Here is a 22,252-nt window from a genome sequence, read left to right as displayed (position 1 = left end):
TATGAAGAAGAGACTGCTTGGGCCAGGAAACACGAGCAATAAACTGGTGGAAATTTGTCCTTTGGTCTGATGAGGCCAAATTGGCGATTTTTGGTTCCAACCACCATGTCTTTGTGAGAAGCAGAGTAGGTGAACGGAGGATCTCCGCATGTGTGGTTCCCACCGTGAAGCATGGAGGAGGAGGTGTTATGGTGTGGGGGTGCTTTGCTGGTGACACCGTCTGTGATTTATTTAGAATTCAAGGCACACTTAACCAGCATGGCTACCACAGCATTCTGCAGCGATACGCCATCCAATCTGGTTTGGCCTTAGTGGGATTATCATTTATTTTTCAACAGGACAATGACCCAACACACCTCCAGGCTGTGTAAGGGCTATTTGACCAATAAGAAGAGTGATGGAGTGCTGCATCAGATGACCTGGCCTTCACAATCCCCCGACCCCAACCAAATCGAGATGGTTTGGGATGAGTCGGACCACAGAGTGAAGGAAAAGCAGCCAACAAGTGCACAGGATGTGGGAACTCCTTCAAGACTGTTGGAAAAGCATTCCAGGTGAAGCTGGTTGAGAGAATGCCAAGAGTGTGCAAAGCTGTCATCAAGGCAAAGGGTGGCTATTTGAAGAATTTGTTTAACACTTTAGTGTATTTAGGTAGTGTATACTGCGACAAAAACAAAATAAACAACATAAATACACATATTACATTAAGATTTCCCATCAGCTCAAAAGGTAACATCACTAGGTAAGCTAAAAGCTTAGCTGTGAAATGATCAATGGTTTATCAATGGGTTAATCTGTGCAAGATAAACATTTTCACTAAATGTTGAGTTGTTGCCATGTGTTTCTGTCCTGCTGTGATATCTGTTCTCCTTGTGCTGTAACTGTTCTCTATTAACTTTTGTGTTTGTCATATTTCCCCATCCTCTGTGTTGTGATGTCTGTCTTATCCTGTTATATTATTTTAATGCACCGGACATCTCAGTTTTCATTGGCCAGGTGGTAATTGTTAATAAGAATTTGTTCTTAATTGACTCACCCCCCCCCAAAAAGAGGATGTAATTACAGAGGATAATATTGGGTATTTACTAAATGTGTCACTGAGTGGGTAGTGTTAGAAAACAATCACACACTTGCGGAGGAATGTCTGATTCCGAGGGGCCTTACAATTACAAGGCAATCATTATGACAGCGTGGGTGCAGTTGAATGTCACAGTGTGCAAGCTTCACGCACAAAGGTTGTTTGAGGTGATCATTAGAAGTTGGACAGGGCCGTAGCAGGACAGGGTTCTCCACTGGGTCAGAGATAGGAACTCCCCTCATCACAGGATCAGGCACACAGGCTGCAGGAAGAATGCCTGAGGCCAAGTGCTCCCCTGAACCCCTCTATTTAACCTGATTACTGTAATGAGCTTAGAGACTGCTGAATGCACAGCAGCAAACACACATGCAGACAATCAGGCTGCCTGCCTGCCTTCCTTTCTCCATTACTCCCTCAGAGGCAGATGAAAAGGTCTCATCAGAGCTGGGGGAATTCTATGCCTCAATGGTGAGAATGCACTGGCAATGGATGCTAAACTCAATGTATGAGATATAAAGCACATAAATGCAAACGGTTTACATGCACAATTCAGTATGCATGACAACATTTCATAAATTGCCAGAATGACGTAGAAAATTAGGTAAAGAGATAACAGTAATGGACTAAATGTGCTTGGTTAGAGAGAAATGCAACATTCTCCAGGATTAGTGTGTCACATGCTATAAGAGGCAGAAGTGGCAGGAAAATGCAATACAGTATGTTAATGTTAAAACAATATAACAAAACTAGGGACACATATTTTGCTCATATTCTGTATTGTCCAAATATGAAAAATAGCAAAGAGGTGCTTCTCTCCCAAGTTGTTTTGAATAGGCTATAATTAAGCAATACAGCCCGAGGTGGTGTGCCTGGACCCTTAGCCGTAGTATATTGGCCATATATCACAAACCCCCAAGGTTCCTTATTGCTATTATAAGCTAGTTACCAATGCATATTAGAGCAGTAATACCTGTGGTATATGGTCTGATATACCACGGCTGTCAGCCATTCAGCATTCAGGTCTCAACCCACCCAGTTTATAAAGTCCTATATACATTATAAACAGTATCCTTAGAAGAGGGCTCTCAATACTACTACTGACAATTCCTGATGGTCTACAGAACAAACATTTTACTTGGGCATAGGGGATTTATTTACCCAAAGATCTATCCAAAGAACTATCTTTGCTAATAAGTATACATAGTGCACCCACTAGGTAAACATTTTTATAAACACACACTAAAATACTATGTCAACAACCCTCAAAGAAAACGAAAGAGGTAGAGACGATTATATTATGCCGGTTATTTTGTTCTCCAGAAGAAACAGTGCATGTCAATAAATTCTGCACACTGCCTCTTCTGCACAGTGAAGCACCCATTGAAGTGGGGAACAAGTTTTCAAACAGTCCACTCCTCACATCTGCAGAATATCGGAGGCTTGCCTGCCCATGGTGCACATTCTGGAAGCCAACCTGTCATCATCTCTAAGACAAATCCATAAAATTGTTATGATTTCTAATTCCTTTAATGTCCCTGGGAGGGATAAAAAGCCATCATGGAGAAAGACATGTTCGTTAAGCACTAAAAGTAATGGAGAAGTATGGGAGAAGAGCCCAGTCTTGGGCTGAATGGAGCTAACTCAGGAGAGAACAGGAGTAGTACATCCTGTTATGGGAGGACATCTCTGATGGAATTATCCCCCATTAGAAAGACTGATCAATGTTTTATGACATTGCCTCAATGTATTTTTCAGCAGTCAATCCACAACCATTAAATGCACAAACTGGTCATTAGAATGGTTCCCAAACTACACCACAATCTGTCTTTTCTATGCATTTCTCTTAAAACAAAAACAGCTGCCTGAAGACGGGACGGCTGGGCATTCGTGCAGTTGAGTCAGTTTCTGCGATAACATGGACTCTTAACGTGATTAAACTTTGTTGCCCCTTGCTAAAACAAGCAAGGTGTTGTAGCAAATGATTGATATAATGGGCTTGGAACCTCTAACACTGGCAATTTGACTGGTAAACTCATTAAGTACACTTGCAATAGACGTGGTAAAGGAGTCAATGGAACGCATACATTCCATTGGCCAGATTGGCGCATATTCAACAAATCTAATCTAACAAAGTGGATATTCGTCAAATCTGTCATGATTTATGTATTGTAAGAGGCCCACAATGTGGTCACTTAGGTCCGATTTGGATATATTTAGTTGTTTTCGCTGCATAACTTGTAGAAGTTGTCCCTTTTCAGGTTAAGAAGAAGTGACTGCTAAATGCTAACTCTCGTTCGTATAAACTGGTTAGCTTACCTAGCATACAAAAATATGTGGTGTTAGTTAAAGTCATTTTTAACTGTAAAGCAGTTGATTGGTAACAATGACATGAGCATGTGTTGGGGTTCACCTCCATACATGCATCATACTCCGATGTTTACCTCAACATAGTCTTAAATACACATACATTATAAACAATAGCCTAAATGTAGGCACATTTTGCTGGGGGGCAATGAGGAGACTCAGGATCTTTCCGCCACGGCCCTTTCCTCCACGTACTTCTATGGCAATTCCATTGTTTTGGTCGAGTTTGATTGACCTTTACCGCATCTATGGCTGCCTGCTTGTACTATAATTTAATGTAGAATGTTCATTCAAATTATGTTAAGTGATGGGGCTCATTCAATGGAATGTATTTTTTGTAATGTCAGCTGAGTTGTATCAACAAATCAAAGCACATATTGATGGGTACACTTCCTGGACCTCCACATCTGTCTTCTCCCCCTCACCACAGGGGCATGCAAAATGTGTAGACCTGAAGAAAACTTGCTTTAAAAGTGCATTTTCTTTACGCCCCATGGCGAAATGCAGAGGTGGGACCAAGTCACTATTATTCTAGTCACAAGCAGGGGTAGGAACTGGTTCAGTGAACAGAACTGAAAACCGTAAAATAACAAACATTTTAGAGGAACAGAATGAGAACCTGAAACAAAGGTGATCTATACTGTTCCGGAACATAAGTTATATTAAAAGCATGGGAACCAGTTAATAACGTTCTTTTACATTCTGGGATTTTTTCCCCAGTCTGACAAAAAACAACAAAGCACCTATGCAAAGCCTCTCACTCTGTCACTCAGAAACGTATTGACCAGCTGTCACGACTCCGACCGAAGGTGGCTCCCCTTCCCGTTCGGGTGGCGCTCGGCGGTCGTCGTCGCCGGCCTACTAGCTGCCACTGATTCTTTCCTCCCCCTCCTTGTATGTTTATTGGTTACACCTGTTATGCGTTTGTGGTGATTAGTAGGGCTTTATTAGTCAGCCGGCCCGCCTGTTTCTTTGTGCGGGATTGTTTGTGGTAACATTTGTGTATGTTGGGGACGAACGTGTTTGTTCCTGTTCGTGGGTTTTGCTGGACTGTTTTAGTCCCCGTGTTTGGGGCACTTGTTTTTCGGCACCCAGTGTTTCGTGAGGTGGCCTATGTCCGCCGTGTGTGCATTAAAGAGCACTATCTTGAAATCTCTGTTTCCTGCACCTAACTTCACACCCATGACACCCAGATCGTTACACCAGCGACCCCCAAAAAGGAGTGATTCAAAGCTTGCGACCCCCCCACGCACACTCGCACATGCAATGACTTGTTCAACTACACTCTTAGAAAAAAAGAGTTCCAAAAGGGTTCTTGGGCTCTCCCCATAGGAAAACCCGTTTGGGTTCCAGGTAGAACCCTTTGTGGAAAGGGTTCTATCTTTCCACAAATGCAAGCTTCATATGTAAAGTATCAAGTTCAAGCAATTTTGACATAACAAAAGACCAGTATGTCTATGCTAGTAATTGTTGCTGGTGAGCTTGCAAAGTAAACAGGTAATATTCTTAATCACCAACATGTTTTGGAGCTACATATTTATTTATGGCAATCCACTCTCCCTACATTTGTACATTTGCATATTGCACCCGATCCTATAGTTGTACAGCAAATCACCAATCTGTTTGCTAACTCAGTGGTTCTCAAACATTTTGACCCACGACCCCGAAAAATAAGTGGTTCAAAGCTTGTGACCCCCAATGCACATACATGCGTGCACCTGCACTGAGAAAATGTAGCCTGTCATTACATAAACAGTGATGCATTAATGTAGGCCTAACAACAAAACCAAATGGAGCAAATCCCATAACATTGGAAAAAGATTGATTTCTATGATATAGCCTACAGTAGCCTATATGCAGTGTTCAATGCAGGACTATATTTTACATTATGGGCTTGATAGGTGACTGTAAATTGCATTGTATTGTGTTGTATGATGCAAGAAACCACTTTTTCAAAATAAAAGTAATTATTACCAGACAGTGAATTAGACAATGTAGGCAACCCCTCTGCCTATAGCCTTATTTGCATATTCAAGCCATCTCAAAATAAAACACTGTCCCTTTAATTAAGACATAAGCTTTTTACCTGACTGGCTTTACAAAGACAGCTTGAAATTTAGCCTACACCTTTTTCTGCTCTTGTAGGAAGCAGTAACTACACATTGCTGACCTATACTTATCTATAACTGGGGTAATAACTCGCTAACTAGCAAAGAATATCAACAAAATATGCACATGTATGGATATGTGGTCTGATCAGAACTGAATAGCACATTCACTGGCGAGTTATTGAAAGACCTCATGGGCTACCACCGCCAATAAAATTCTACTCTGTTGCGCTCTGCCTACAACAAAATCAGACTCAATTTTGCAAAGTTAGATTTGTTTTGGTTTATTGCATTGAAAAGGGGCTGATTTAACGTTGATTCGATCACAGGAAAAACGTTAATCTATATAGTGCAAACTAATGGAGTGAACTCAGTGAAGTTCAATATCTTGCATCTTTGCGCGGCCTGCATGGCAGTCCTGGAGGAGGTGCAAGTGTGATACGGTCTCTGGCTTCGTGGAGTCAAGTTCCAAGTCTTGAGGCTCCAAGTCAAGTCTCAAGTTATTTTATTTTCTATCAAGTTGTCAGACTTGATTCTAAGTCATGTGACTCGAGTCCACACCTCTGGCAAAATGTGTAGAATTGCAGGAACTTTAAAATGTAAATGTTTCTCTCCAAGTTCAAGAGCAGGGGTACACATTTATTTTGCCCACTTGTTGGGGGGCCCCAACAACCAAATTTCGCTAAGGGCCCCCAAAAGGCTAGAGCCGGCTCTGACTGTATTGTAGTAAAGATCTTATCACTTCTTCCAAATGATAAAACTACCTTTGAGCTGATTTAGATTAAATAAACATTCTTATTTGGCTGGGGTTCAGAATTCCTCTGTGTATGCTCTGTCCTGACACAGAGAGAGCATACATTGTCCGTGTCCGAATACCCATACTAGAGGCCTAAATAGTAGGCCGTTTGAGTATGCAAAAAAAACTAGTTTAATAGTATGGGACATTTTGAAAATCGAATATACTTTAAAACGCCGGACGTCATACTCATGTCGGCCTTGACAACAGTTGATCAATTAGATATGAGCTACTGAAATCAATGAATAGCGGGAAACAACGCAATCACGCATTCTCAGTATGTGAAAATAGAATGTTTAATAATATGCGACATAAAAAAAAAAAAAAAAGAGAGAATGGTTGAAATGCCAGGATGTAATACTCATTTTGGCTCCTCATCTAGTAGAATTCGATGCAAACTTTTCCACAATGGATTTGGAGAGGTGGGCTGCGAGTGATAGGCCCTGGTTCTCTCCAAGTAGCCATCAACAAAACTAGGCTACTTAATTGGAAAGATGACAGAAGCTTTTGCGGTGGTGATCAAATAGAGTTTTTGTTCTCCTTAAAATGATCACGAGTATTGCGTCATAGGGTATATCTTTGAAAACAAGTCATTTTTATTTTTACCCAAAATCTATTTTTGTTTTCTCACTGAAAAGTTTCTTGTTCTCTGGCCTTCGTCAAAGCTTTTAAACTCAATACTAAACCATCTTGATTTCTGAATGTCTCGGCACCAGGGACTTGGCATCGTTATTGATATTTAAAAAATCAGGCCTATTGATTTGAACGGATCGTTATAGTTTTGTAGGCTAGGCTACCTATTTAATTATTTAACTTATGGATCAAGCCTTAGCAGTCATTCTGATCACATTCCCAATGATCAGTGCTTTAGTTTTTAGGTAGCTGTTCAGCGGTTCTGCAATTGCAATCCACCAGATTGTAGTATTGTAGGCTACTCCCGACTCAGTACATTGGACAGCACCTGAGTGGCTGAACAGTCTAAAACACTGCATAGCAGTGCAAGCTGTGTTACTACAGATGCTCGTTCAATACCCATGCCGGCCTCGACTGGGAGACCCAGGAGATTACTGTAGGTTTTTGGTTTTTCTCCCTCTAAAAGCAGAAATAAATAATTCTAAATAACAAACTGGCTTTATTTACAAATTAGTAACAATGTCTCACCCATGTTCAAGAATGGCCTTTTTCCTCACTCATTTTACATTATTTGAAAACAAAATCATCTTCAAAACATTTTTTTTTTAACAAAGCGATTATTATTATTATTTTAGAATTATAAAAAAGCCTGTTGAATATTCTCCTAGATATATTATTAACCCTGTTATTGACTAGGGAAACGTTCCCGATGTTCTGTTCTTAGTGCCAGTCTGCACATTCAAACTAAAACAATGTAACTAATAATGGCATCTTTATTCTTTCATTAATAAAATAATGGTAAAAATGCTGATGCTCTTAGTGTAACCTTTATTTAACTACGCAAGTTAGTTAAGAACAAAATTCTTATTTACAAGGACAGCCTACAACTTCCTCCCCATCTGGGAATTGAACCCCGGTCTCCCGCATGCCCGCAGGACACTGGATTCTTTAGCTAAATAGCCCAATACTGTACTCCTGACCGTCACTTTGTACAGCGCCACATTTTACTTTCCATCCTAAGGACAATCCAGAGGGTTTTTTGTTTTCCTTGGAATAGAAACACCATAATATTAATCAAATTAATCCCCAACTACCTTTCCAAAGTATTTGGAAAATACAAATGATTTGTGAGATTGTGGTTACAATAAAGAATGTAAACAAGATGCTGTGTTTTTATTTACAGTAGTGATGGCCAGCTGGTGGCATTTTGGAAAAAGTTTTTCAAACACTTGTAGCCCGATTAGCAGGATAACAGACTCTTTATAGCCCGGCTCCTGTATATGTGAACATCCCCATACCTGCAATATATTCGTTGCATAAGTACTGTGAAGTGTTACAATTATAACTCAAAACAGCAGTACAGTATTTCTTCATCAACATCTTCATGCTTTCATTAATGAAATAATGATAAAAATACTCTTTCAAAATATTGATGTTTATTTAGTTATGGAATTACTATGGGAATAAATATCACTGAATTACAGAAATATTGGAACATAGTTGTCTAATGAAGATAAAAAATTGTTGCTTACTGGAAAATACTCTTTCAAACACACGGTCACGTTGTACAGCGCCATTATGGCTATTAGCAGGGCTATATTTTGGCCTTTATGGGTGGCGCACAATTGGCCCAGCATTTCTCTCCCTCAAAAAACAGAAATAAATGTTTTGGCCTTTACAAATATTATTTTGGACTTTACTCAGATTACAAATCACTCTTTAGTTTTTTGAAAACAAAATAACCTCCAAAATATCGTTATATATTATCAAGTTGATGACACAGTCATATAGCGGCACCTACATAAAGCTGAGTGACTCACTCATTCATGGCTTTGGATCAAAATAAATAAGTACCAACATTCTTTCTGATAGTCTTTTATAAAGAAATGGTTTTGGTTATCCTGACCTGGACACCATATTATAATAGCCCATTATGGGCTATTAGCAGCACAATATACCTTTAGTAACAGCGCTCTGTATTTTGATACTTTGTGGATGGGGGCTCCCACAGTGCAAAATGCGTTGCTACAGATGCAGGTTCAATACCCGTACCGGCCGCCACCGGGAGACCGATGAGGTGGCTTTTGATTTTAATTTAGAATCCTCCAATCCTCAATATGTAATTACTGGCGGAGAGTCACGTCATGTTTTTTGGCAAACTGTAGGCCTACCGTAGGCGACATGAGTCTCATATTGAAGTTAGAAGCAATAGGATTTGAAGCAAAAGCCTACAACTATTTTAGCACCGTTTCACGCTGCTATGAGACAAGCATGAGGACTAGTCTTGATAAATGAATGAGTTTTATTTTCACTGAATCTCCGTTTGGGTATTGGTTTGACTAGAATTCGAAAATTGTGATGCAGAAATGTTATGCTCTTAGTGTAACCTTTATTTAACTAGGCAAGTCAGTTAAGAACAAATCCTTATTTACAAGGACAGCCTACTCCTTCCTCCCTGTCGGGGAATTGAACCCCGGTCTCGCGTGTGCCTTGCCCAAACGACACAGAGATTCTTTAGTTAAAAAGCCTAGTACTGTACTACCAACCATCACGTTGTACTGCGCCATATTTTAAGCAAAAAAACAACAGTCATTGCCAAATCATTACTTAAGCAAGTACCAGTCAAAAGTTTGGGACACACCTACTCATTCCAGGGTTTTTATTTATTCTCTATGACAGCCATTATTGAAGGCTATCAAATGCTTCTCAAAGATGCCCCTTGTGGTCAAACTAGCACTAACTAGCATTAAAATGGTAGCAGTGGTTCAAACTTAAATAACGTGCCATAGAATTCTGCGGCACCATGCAAGCTGCGCCGCAGTATGCTGCGACTTTTAAAGGAGGAACCACTGTAGGCCTATACCTCCATTCCTATTCTATACAGAATTTAGAGAAATTAATCAAAATTGGAAATCAGCTATTATCAGGCTGGTTAATGTGATGCATGTCTGTTGAATTTGGAAAAATCCACCCGCACTCGGCCCCGCCCCACCTGCTCAGCCAATCAGGAGCCGCTACTGCCTTGACGCCATGGCATACTGCATACTTTTAACAAAACAGTATGTGCTAAATAGTATGTGAGTATGAGTAAATAGTATGCAGTAAGGGTATTCGGACTCGACCAGTGACTCTGGAATATGAGTTGTAGCTTGATCAGCAGGATGGTCAGCATTCTATTATCTCCCTGTAAACATAGCACACAGTCATTGCCAAATCATTACTGTGTTGAATGATACTTTTCCTTTTTGACCTTGTGATTGTCTAGAATGCATTTGACCTGTGTGAGATATCATCATTAGCATAAATCTATTCTTATTCACCCAGTTCAGTGAGTAGTGCCTGTGAGACCTGGTGCCAAGAGAATAAACAGCTGCCAACGCTGGGGGTGTAACAGTGAACCACTCTGAACAGGGGAACCAGTCAGATTAAGAGTCTTCACAGCTCTATCCAAAAACAATACACTGGGGTAAAAACAAAGAATATATAGACACCACTAGCATTCCTTTAGCAGCGTAGACAAATGATCTGCCCCTGATTCTTTGCTAAAGGTAACCCAATTCACCAGTCAACTGAGCTAATCCCTCTCTTCCACAACAAGCCCACACTTAAATGCCACACACACACTTCAGGCTCAAGCACTTGAAATCAACATTTCCCACCATAATCCATGTAGTAAACATGCACCTAGTGCTGTTATGTGTTGTCAAAGTCTATATAACACTGGCAGCGGTCATGATCGTGCTTAGTGCATAGCATTAACCTCACACCTCTTTCAATCATACAGGTCTCAATATTTGGAGCTCAGCATTTTTCTGTAGCTGCTTACTGAGGCTACTAATTGCCTTAATGAGTTTTCCCACAGTTTCACAATTCATTAACGCCGACACAGACTTCTAATTAGTTAAGTGGGGGGCATCGAATGCAATACTTATCTTTTTAGCATAGCATAGTGACATTTAATTATCTCGACCACACACAACCATCTACTGTTAAATCAATACATTCATTCTAGGGCATGGAAAATATCTAGAGTGCATAACACACATAGATCTATGAGACAAATTGACAACACCTCCACATTTCATTCTGTTACATAACTGGAATTATGTTACATAAGATTTCACATCAAATAGCTGAAAATTGGACAGAACTGAAAATGGTCAAGTTCAACAGTATAAATTGGGTAGAGTTCAAATGGTACAAATGGTCCCTTGAGATGCAATCTTTATGCATGTTTTATGCAGAGAAATTCAATGGAATATACATAAAGGTAACTGCCAAAATAAAGGAAACACTTAAGTAAATGCGGGATACAAAGTATATTAAAAGCAGGTGCTTCCAAACAGGTGTGGTTTAGGCTTGGACGGTATATCGTATATCGTATACCGGGGTATTTGGAAATAGCCATGGGAGGGTATTAAAATACCATCAATACTGTTGAAACTATTTATTTTAAGTTTTTATAATACATTTGAATATTTGTAGCTACTTTTCTAGTAAATACCTGTAGTCAACTTGTGCAATACATTAGAAGATAAAGAACATTGCATTGTTCATTTCACCTGTAACATTATTATAAGCTTATGGTAGTCTCCAGTCATGTGGTGTTTGTTTACAAGCACACAGAGACGAGACCAGAACTTTGTAAATCACTCACAGCATGCGCCAGGCAATCTAATTACAATATGGAATTCACAACTAAATGTATGCCAGCTAGATATATTATACCTATTAAGTTAACTGTATAAAATGCCCCTTTTCAAACAGCACATATAGTATCACAAGTCAGGAATGTATGGCATTTCTCAACGGGGTTATTCATATAGATGACAATCTCAAAAGAGCAGTTGATACCATTTACAGTATGGGGATTAAGATTTGAACAGTACCTTGAGGGGGAACCCAATGTGAAGATGTCCTTAGAACTGAGGAACCCAGAGAGAAGGAATGACGGTATAATAGAGGACGGTGTGTTAGCAAAGGCATACAGTATCAAGTCTCTTTTCATGAAGAATACATTGGTTCTTGGATACTGAGAGGGGATAGGTAAACCGTAGGGCTTTTGATACTTACTGTCAGGGTACATAGTATTCTACTTAGTAATCTGTCGCTCTCCATATGAGTTGTTGAAATGTCATTATAGAATGAGATCTAACAATATCAGAGCAGGAAAGACAGTAAGAGGAGCTGGTATGTTATCTTCTTCAAGTTGTATCTATATAACTTTTAAGTATAACGTTTACATATACAGTATGTACACCACCCATTCTGCAGATATACTGATTTATCAACAGTAAAGTAAAGTTATCCAATGCTGTGCTTATGAACAGTAACACACAGAATGTGATAACGTTAATGTGATAACGTGACAACATGTAAAGCAACATGTGAAAACATGAAACTACACGTGAAAACATGTGAAGTGTTGCAAAAACACATTTTCACATGAATTCATCTGACATTTCATGTGAAATCATGTGGTTGTATGTAAGGGATACCAGTACGGAGGCCACTGGTGCAGTGGAGGAGTGCTCTGCCAAGCCTGCCCTTCTCTCCTAGCTACATCAGAGAGACTAGGCAGGCAGACAGAGAGGCAGTGAATTGTTTTAGCTTTGGCCTATGATAACTGGCCCGGCCTCAGTGAGGTCCAGCTCAGAGCTGTGAGGGGAAAGATCCCTGACAGGGATTAGCCTAGACTGTCAGATGGCCTCCATTGTCCAAACGAGCAGAGCCTGCCACACCATACTTCAAACTGTATCTGAGGTTAGGTTATGCTCCAGAGGTCTGGACAAGCCAGAGGAAGAGTAGCTAATATCTCTTAAACTTCCACATCTACTTGTGAGGCAGAGAAGAGACCCATCTCCTCCAGACATGCAGTTGATTTTTGAATCTCTCCATTTAGATATGACATTCCCATGTAATCTTCTACCTAGTACCCTGAGAGTAACACAGACGGGCAGAAAATTAAATCAATGCCATTTCTCTGGGCTTGTGGTACTTTATTTGCATGGCTGCTACAGATGTAGAAATAGTAAATGTGATTTATGACAGACATATGGCCCTATAAAATCTGTTATATTGTTTGCCTTATTCCGTTTCGTTTTTCCCCCCAAATTCCATTTAGTTTTTCCAGGTTTTAGTAATTCAGTTTTCAGTTTTTCACTCTCAAAATCACACTTTTTAATAGAAAAACGACACAATTGGATATTCAAAGTCCACAACAATGCTTCAACCACATCAGGAGACCACTTTTGAGGTTTAGGAAAAATAGAAGAAATTTGATTTTTGGGTGTAGTTTCCCTTTTATGCAAGTGTGCACCAGCAAGAGACCATTGTTAGGTTAGCAATGTTTCTGTAGTGCTCATGTGACTTCAGAGTTTGCTAAATTAATGGCCACTAGATTGACGCAAATAATCATAACATTCTGCCAGGTACTGTAGGCATAGGCTACTTTGTAGTTAACACTTAATTGAGAAGGATTGTGGGAAAGCCTTTCCATCTCTACCAGAAGAAGGCTATCATTAGCATCATTACTAACTGCTATACAAAGTGTGGACGCACACGCACACACGCGCCATTTCAGAAAGTTGCAGGAAAATACAAATCACTGAAGCATTTAGTTCATGTATTTTGATTAATATCTGCAAATTAATAAAATAATTAAGTTCAATACATTTTTCTGGGGGAATATTGATTAATTTAATTTTAATTTCTAGGTTTCCGTGATTCCATCCGCATTCTCCCCCACTTGGATTTAATAGGGTCATATAAACAGGGCCCAAAACAAACCACAGCAGACAGACAGGGTGAATGCTGCTTAATGTTAGGATGTTAGCAATAATAACATAAGACCCATGCTTAACCACAACTTTACCAGCGTCAGTCAAAGGTCAAGGAGAAAGAAGCCCACTCCAGCCTGGCAGGTTGTTGTTCCCATTATAGCAATTACAATACATCAGGAGAACTCCAAATTGTTTTGTATGTGTCCCTTTACAAGTGAGTACAGACTGTAGAGTTCTTGTAACAGCTCTCTAAGCCACATAGCGTACAGGGCACATTATATAAATGTCTCAAACAAATACAAATTCAACATGGTCAAATATTCAAACTGAGCAGAGCACTCAAATAATATTTCTGAACAAAATACACCAAAACCACCACTCAAATGCTTAGACAGACATGTGAAATGTGCCATTAAGAATTGTATAATAAGAGGCATCACGGGGCTCTTTCTATCAAGTTCTGAATGTCAAATCATCTTTCATTAGCGAACTAGAAGTTGGGCACATCTGTGGAGCATCTGTTGCCAGCCCGGCCCAGACGTCCTTAGAGGTCAGTAGGTTATTGTCCTTCTGGAGAGACGCCATCTAATCCCAACATCAGCCTGCCCTTCTGCTCACACACTGGATAACCACGCCCCCTACTCCCACCTCCCCTTTCCTGAAAAGAAGAGATCCAAATGATTAGTTGTGCCTTCCCATGGGGCAGAGAGCAATAGAGAAGGAATAGGGAGGGGGTGTAATTCAATTAGCCCCTTAGCTCCAGTGCTGAGCTGTGAATGGGGTATAGTGGACGTGTGGATCTAGTGTACACAGAGGACAACTGGCACCAATGTCGCAGGTGATAGTGCTGAGCATTAAAGCCACTCTGACATACTATAGATCCCCCGGGCACTAAACACAAGCTCTGAAAAACTGTTCTGCCACCCGGGCAACCTAAACCTGAACCTGATACACTGACTGAATGTGCAGAGATTGCATGCTATGGCCATCAAAGCACAGAGAAAACAGCCATGGTCCTTTTGTTGTCACATGAAAAGAAGAGGCAGCCACCTTATCCGGTAAGCCTACAGCACAGCAGCAAGCTTCCTCCATGTGTCAGTAGTAGAGAGTGAGAGTTGGCTCTCTCTCTACTCTCTCTCTCACAGCACAGCGGTCCCTTTCAAAACCCTCTCTGCTCTGCTCCCTCTTTGTCCCTCATCCCTACAGGGAATTCATCCAGCTCTGCAGTGCCTCTCTGCATGACACTCCTATAATTTATTACAGTCTTTTCCCAAGCCCAGAGAAATCAAATCAAACTGTAAATATAGTGCATGTTTTCCCAGTATGAGCTACTCACATAGGCCAGTAGATCACTAATAAATGCCAGAGATCCTGGCAGTCATTAAATAACCGCACCAATAATTACATTCTTATGGATTATGAAGAAAAAAAAAAGTGAGCATAGATAATGAATGAGAAAGTTGCTTTACATGAGGAACTATAAGTGGAATGAAGCCTTCCATCAGCCAGTCTTGTACAGTATATCAAAAGGAGCGCCCTACCAGCCGTGGTCATAGTGATGCTGTGACCTATGACCCTAGACGGGCACACACACCTGGTGGTGTTACATGACACCCTCTGGCCCTGACCGATCCAGGCTGGATAGGAGCCATCTCCTGGGGATGGCAGAGGATAGCCTGTCTACCCCGGGTGGCCCACCACCCGTCATTGGGTAAAGTGCCATTTCACATCTGTGGAAACTGAAGACCTGCATGGGACAGACTGCAGCTGCCATGCACTATACACAGAGCAGATGGTAAATGTGGCAAAAAGTTCACACAGTATAATTTGAAACCTATACACAGCATTTCCATTTGGGTACGAGACAAAAACTGCTTCTGCATATACCTTTTAATATTAATAGATTTTAAAAAACTGTTCTGACTATGCCTTGCACTGTTAGTCAGCTACTGTACATTAGACCTCTTCTGGAGAAATCCCCACAGGCAGTCTCAGTAGTTTGTGCATTGCAGGCTGTGCATGAGTAGGCAGTGGTAAGGTTTCTTGGTACAGTAACAGAATGAACTGCTGTGTGAAGAGGCCCTCCAAAGTGACAGCTACTGTAGACACCATGCCATTGTCACTATGTCCACTGATGCTATTTTTAGCACACTGCTCTGCACACAAGCATTTACTCTGACACGGTAGATATCTACAGTAAGGCCATTATTGGTTGCTGAATGGACCTTTTTATGCCCTTCAATCTAAATTTCCCTTTCCTCCTTATTAGATAGTCTTTAAATATTGCATTTCAGTTTGTGTATATTACAAAGATTATGAGAGAGCGAGCGAGAGAGAGGTAACGAAGACAAGAGAACGAAAGAGAGAGGGGGGGGGCAGATTTAAGTACCTAATGATAAATTCACAGCCATGATTGAATGCATGCAGAGATTTTAAAAACCAGACTAATGAAAATGTCTTCCATCAAAATCCATACAAGATGAAATACCATGATCCATCCGTGTACATTACATATCCCTGTACCCAAGTCTGAACCAAAAACCCTACAATCTGTATTGTATGACTGCACAGTGGGTCAGTTTCTTTGGTTTTCAAATTGTACCTTTCACACCCATTACAGAACTAAATGAATGGTTAGAACTAAAAAACTAACTGGACATTTTTTATCCTTTCTCGTTATTTAATACATCTGGCACCAATGTGAATAGATCCTGACATTCTAAATATTCTACTTCTAACAAACAGATAGACACAGAGCTGTAGAGTCTCTAGTGAATGTTCTGTTCATATAGGATATGTGGAGAGAGCTCAAAGAGATACTGCGGCTGCTTCATTGCATAAATATTGCATAGTGAAAGAGCAGACCATCCCACACAGAGGATGAACAGGAGACAGAGTGTAAGCATGGACATGATTGCAGTGGAAATGGAGGATGAAGCTATTTAATTGGGGCATGTTCATGTGGCTGTGAGGAGAGGTTAGATACATTAGAGAGGTCATTTCCCAGAACAGGTCTGCTTCTACACAGAGGAAAAGCACATCTCACAGAGATTATTACATTGTGCTGAACAGTGCATGAATGCACCAACTGTCTGGTGTATGATGAAAATGTTCCATATGAAAATGTTTTGTTGATGACCAATATAATAATAATCAATGCTGGTATTTACATTTACATTTAAGTCATTTAGCAGACGCTCTTATCCAGAGCGACTTACAAATTGGAAAGTTCATACATATTCATTTATGGCTTAAAATGCAATAAACCTATAAATAACTAGTATAATTAAACAATAAGGCCTGTGGAGGTATGCTATATGGCCAATTTACCTTGGCTAAAGGCTGTTCTTAGATACAGCCCTTACACGTGGTTTATTGGCCATATATCACGTGATATTATGGCCAATATGCCACAAACCCCCGAGGAGCCTTATTGTTATTATAAACTAGCTACCAGCGCAATTAGAACAGTAAAAATACATGTTTTGTCATACCCGTGGTATACCACGGCTTTCAGCCAATCAGCATTTAGGACTCAAACCACCTGGTTTGTAATCTACCATAGAAGGAAAATAACCTCATATATAATGTAGAGTAATATGATAGGCGACCATTGTTGAACAGTAACTCTAAAGGTATCTTTCTCCTAGAGGTCAGAAGACTACCATGGATATAGGCCTATACTGGCAGTACAGTACTGTTCTTAACCTCTTTACAGCTGCTGGGATTGCACCAGCCAGGTTCCTAGAGATTAACACTCAGTCCAGTTTCTCAGTTACACAACAAACTATGAGAGTAGTGTGATGTTGCTTAGAACCCCGTTGAGACAATTAGAGTCAGAACAGCACAGAGCACATTGTACACAATACAGACAAACTGCCAATCAGCTCCTCAGTGTACTGTGACTGTCAGACCAAAGCTGTAGACAACGAGGCAATGCATTCTCCTTTGTAAGAGAGGAAAGAACAGCTATGATGAACACCAGAGCTACAGTGATAGAAACAAACAAGTTGAACACACCCATGTCAGAAGAAATAAACTATGGCTTAATTAAACACTCTTAACAGGAAATGTTTCAAATTGATACATGATAATATTTTTCATTGTTGAAATGCATTGCTTATCAATCATTAGAAGGCCTTGTCAGTCTCTTGCATTAATCACTGTTATAGATCAAAACTACTGATGCAACTCTAGATATCATCTTCCCCATCGGGTACCCTGAGAAAGCCTATGACATTACTGCTGGTTATGCTGATGAGCTGAACGCACAGGACTAAAACAAGGCACTCACTCAACACAGCTTCTAGCAGCCAAATGCATTTCCGTTCCAAATGTGAAATAATTTGCTGTCTGCCAAAATGGCCCACTCTCTCCCTGTGAGTCAAGGTGCTGACGCCGTAGCTGTGAGACAGAAGTGGCTGCCTAGCTGGGCTGGCCTGAAAGGGCGCTGGGCTCTGGAGAGGAGAGAGTGAGGGGAGAGAGAGAGAGAGAGGGCTGGAGCCTGGTATCGCTGGGTCAGCAGCAAGCTGCAAAGGATCTCACTAGAGGACAGCACTATTTCAGAGGTGATCTTTAGACAGGATGGTCGTCTCCAGCAGACAGACAGCCATGTAAACATCCTGACAGATGCCCTGCACCAGGAGCCTGACGAGGAGGAACCTATTGACCTTGATCTGATCGGAAAGCATTGGCTTGTCCTTAGCTAAATAAGATCAAATGTGTAGTTCAACAACAATATCATTGTTTTGGTTAATTTGTTGTTGTATTTACATCCAAGCTCCCTGCCCCCCTGTCCAGGGAGTCTGGCTTTAAAGCCACTGGCCCACCGCCATCATGGCGTAGGCTACTTACAATGGGATGATTTTCAAACTATACAGTACCATCACCTCTACCAGTCTGATAAACAATATCATCTTGAATATAGAGAGAACAACATTCATAAAAATTAATCAAATCCAAATGTCCTCTATGTCCAGCAGCTCTCCTGCTCTGCCATATTTAGCAGTGATGTTTCATTAATGCGGATCGATGAGCAGCTTGATCAGCAGTTCTCAGCGTTCCACTGTCATTGACCTTTGGCTCCTATGGGCTGCTGTGGTAGACCCTGCCAACACAGAGCACTCACATGCTGATGGAGGGGGGGCAATGCCATCAGAAACCCACAGAGCCAGCTGCTAATTCTCCTAATGTACAATCAGTAGGCAGATTTCCATTGACCCAGGTTAATTCGCCAAAAGCAATGTTGTAATGGAAACTGCAGATATAGGATACATTTTCTAAAGATCGCCAATATTTGTATCTGTTCGAATTTTTGTGTTGTCTAACTTTCTTTATTGCGACAAATAATGATTGAAACTGTGTTTTTCAAATAAATGATGAATTGCCTAATTTAATTATTATCTACTGTTTGCTAAATCTTGCATTTTACCAGAGAGAAGTAGGCTGGCTTCACCGAGAAAAGTACCAGAGAAAAGAATAACTGAATTGCTTCAACTTGCTTTTCTAGTTGGCTGGATATAAGTTTCACCATCCAATTATTTCAGATCTACGGGAGTGCAAGATTCCCCATGGCACGGACCGTGGCGATACGTTTGCACATGACAATAATTAGAATATGGCAAATTCTTGCATTCTATCCATGCTGACTTTTGCGGGATACCTAAAACATGAAAGAGATAGGTGGGAGGGCATGCTGTCTGCAATTTATTAATGCGCAATTTTCCTAAATGGGTAATGGAAACACTTCAACCACTTAATTTGTATTCGACATTCTAGGTTTTTGCGGAAAAGTTAAAACAATGTAGGTGTGACGTCATTACGTCCAGCTGTTTGTATCGACACATAACAGTTAAATGGAAACGCACCATAGCAGGCAATTGTCACATATATTTTCCATGCAAACGTTCTAAATGTCGACAACAAAAAAATCACAGGACATAATGGAAATATAGCTATGGTCACGTTGGCCCGGTCACACACACACACACGCACTGTGCTTCAACAGCACATATGGGCCCCATGTGTAACAGACTACCGTGGCATTTGTTCACCTACAGTAGAAATTATGAAGTGTAAACATGAGTGAAATATAATCCTATTATTAGAGGGGTTAACAGAGAGACCATGAGTCTGGTCCACTACACTTGAACAAAAAACACAGGCATGTCACAACAAGATAACCATTATTCACTGGGAACAAACAGTCATTACGGGGTAATGACAGCCAGGTGTTTTTCTATGGGCGTCAGGTAGCCTAGCGGTTACAGCATTGGGCCAGTAACCGAAATGTCGCTGGTTCGAAAACCCCAGCCGACAAGGTGAGAAAAAAAAATCTGTCGATGTGCCCTTGAGCGAGGCACTTAACCTTAATTTGCTGCAGGGACATCGTATAACACATTTCACTGCACCCATCCGGTGTATGTGAGAACACAACACGTATTGGTTTTTTTAACGTTTTTTTAAAAACATTTTCATTAAAACATTTTCAATTTGAGTCCTCCGGACTTGCAATAAACATCTTTAAAAGAACTGCAGTAGGATGATAATCAGAGTGCAAACTACAATCCTACTGTACACTTTGTAATGCTCATCCACCTCAAGTCAAATAACAAATACACAGTAGAGTAGTGGTACATGGAGAAGTGGGTACATTCACATTATTTCTTTATTTTATTTGTTTTTAACCGCCCACTCGGCAAAGTAAAATTCTAGGAGAAATAGTGACATTTAGAATAACCTAAAATAATGGCAATGTGAAATACATTCACCATGATATCTAGCATGTAATAATAGGCCTAGCACTTATGGCTGATATGTTAGGGTAAGGGATCAGATAAGCACAGAGGTAAGAAAAGGCACAGATTTCTGTGGTAGTGCGTTGCATGAGAACGTATACCCTCCGTTGTTTCCCAACCCTGGTCCTCGAGTACCACCAACAGTACACATTTTTTATTGTAACCCTGGACAATGGTTGGGAAACACTGCACTACACCACTGTGCATATGTGGTCAAATCAGATGATTATAAAAATGCATATGAAACTAGGTGGTATACCGTAAATACCATATACCGGGGAATTTGGAAATAGCCACGGGATGGTTTGTCAATATTTTGCTACTTTTTAAGTAAATACCTGCAGTCAACTTGTGCAATATGTTAGGAGATAAAGCAGACCACATTCTTCATTTCACCTGTCCCATTATTTTACATTATGAATCTTTCCGTAGCTCCCCAGAACAGTTTAGCCAGTCACGTGTTTGTTTGTAAATGGCACAACGGGAGAAAGCAGGAGCAGGTGAGTCCAGCTATGTATTGACAGAGGTCTTGTTTTATATTGAATGTCAACAGTGTTTTTTTGTTTCAATAGTGATCAGGGACATGCAACTATAGTTTTCCTTCACAGAAAATACATTAATGCAACACATTCAGCAGAAAACAGCTTCATTGTCATCAGACGACAACAGAAGTGGAACACTATTTGGCTGGCAGCCAAATGAGCTTACAATTAAAAATCAAGGTATTTTTTGCAAAAAATTATGCATGGCCATCATATTTGTAATGTTTATTATAGAAAGAATGTAATCAGCTACATTTACTAATGTTTTGCCCAAAGTTAATCTTGCATTTAACCAGAGAGAAGTAGGCTGGCTACACAGAGAAAAGTACCAGAGAAAAGAAGCTACACATCAGTCAGAGTGCGGTCTTTTGATAGAACGCTCGTTCGTGAATTCTAATCCAAGGTCAACTGAAGCACAAAATGTGTTTGATGCTGAGCAAAAATTACAATAAGAAGCATTTTAGATTTGAGTTTACAAAATGCAGCTAGATATTTCTTATGCATTTGATATTTTTTCCTGCGTGAAAACAAAGAATTCTGCGTTAGGGCGACCCCTAAGCTTAACATGCTAGTTATCTAAGTAAGTGGCTGAATTAATAAGGTCACAACTATTATGTTAGTTTTCTGCCATGGTTGAGAAGTCAAAGCCCTTTGGATGAGTTATATGTACAGCTGCCACTGCAGCTTGATTTCCTTGCATTTTTTCTCCTCTCAGTTCTTGGCCCGTCTGCTCCTCCCCTATCTTCTCCGAGCAGAGCAGGCATGCCTGTTGCCCTAGCAACTCCCAGACTCCACACAAACACAGTGTTTACACAGTACTGTCCTTTCTTCAGACAAGCGTACCTCAAAAATTTGTTCATTAAGCACAATGTCTCCAGGTCACATTTGCTTGTAAATGTCCAAATTCACAAAACATGATATTCGGTAGCTCCTACCTATATTTGTATAACTTTATACGCTGGACTGCCGGTCTTTGCAATTAGTTTATTTTCATTTGCGCTCTTAAGATTATTTAGTTAGCAGCCTCTATGGAAATTTGCTATTACTTGTGCCAATGTTGTTAGCATTCTGGTAATAGACACCCAATGGGCTTTTAGATTTTTTTTGTGCCCCCTTGTGTACTAAACCAGTAATACTGTAAATCCAAGTGTG

General features: G+C 40.4%; 1 protein-coding gene across 5 annotated transcripts in view; it reads right to left on the bottom strand.

Annotated features, from left to right (window-relative positions):
• The window catches only part of LOC139539931 (talin-2-like), a 148,918-nt gene that overhangs the window by 118,919 nt on the left and 7,747 nt on the right, over nucleotides 1–22,252 (bottom strand). The window lies entirely within an intron of this gene.

This window comes from Salvelinus alpinus, chromosome 15 (assembly GCF_045679555.1).
Source record: "Salvelinus alpinus chromosome 15, SLU_Salpinus.1, whole genome shotgun sequence".
NCBI classification, from domain to species: domain Eukaryota; kingdom Metazoa; phylum Chordata; class Actinopteri; order Salmoniformes; family Salmonidae; genus Salvelinus; species Salvelinus alpinus.
This window is presented reverse-complemented; position numbering and strand designations above follow the sequence as displayed.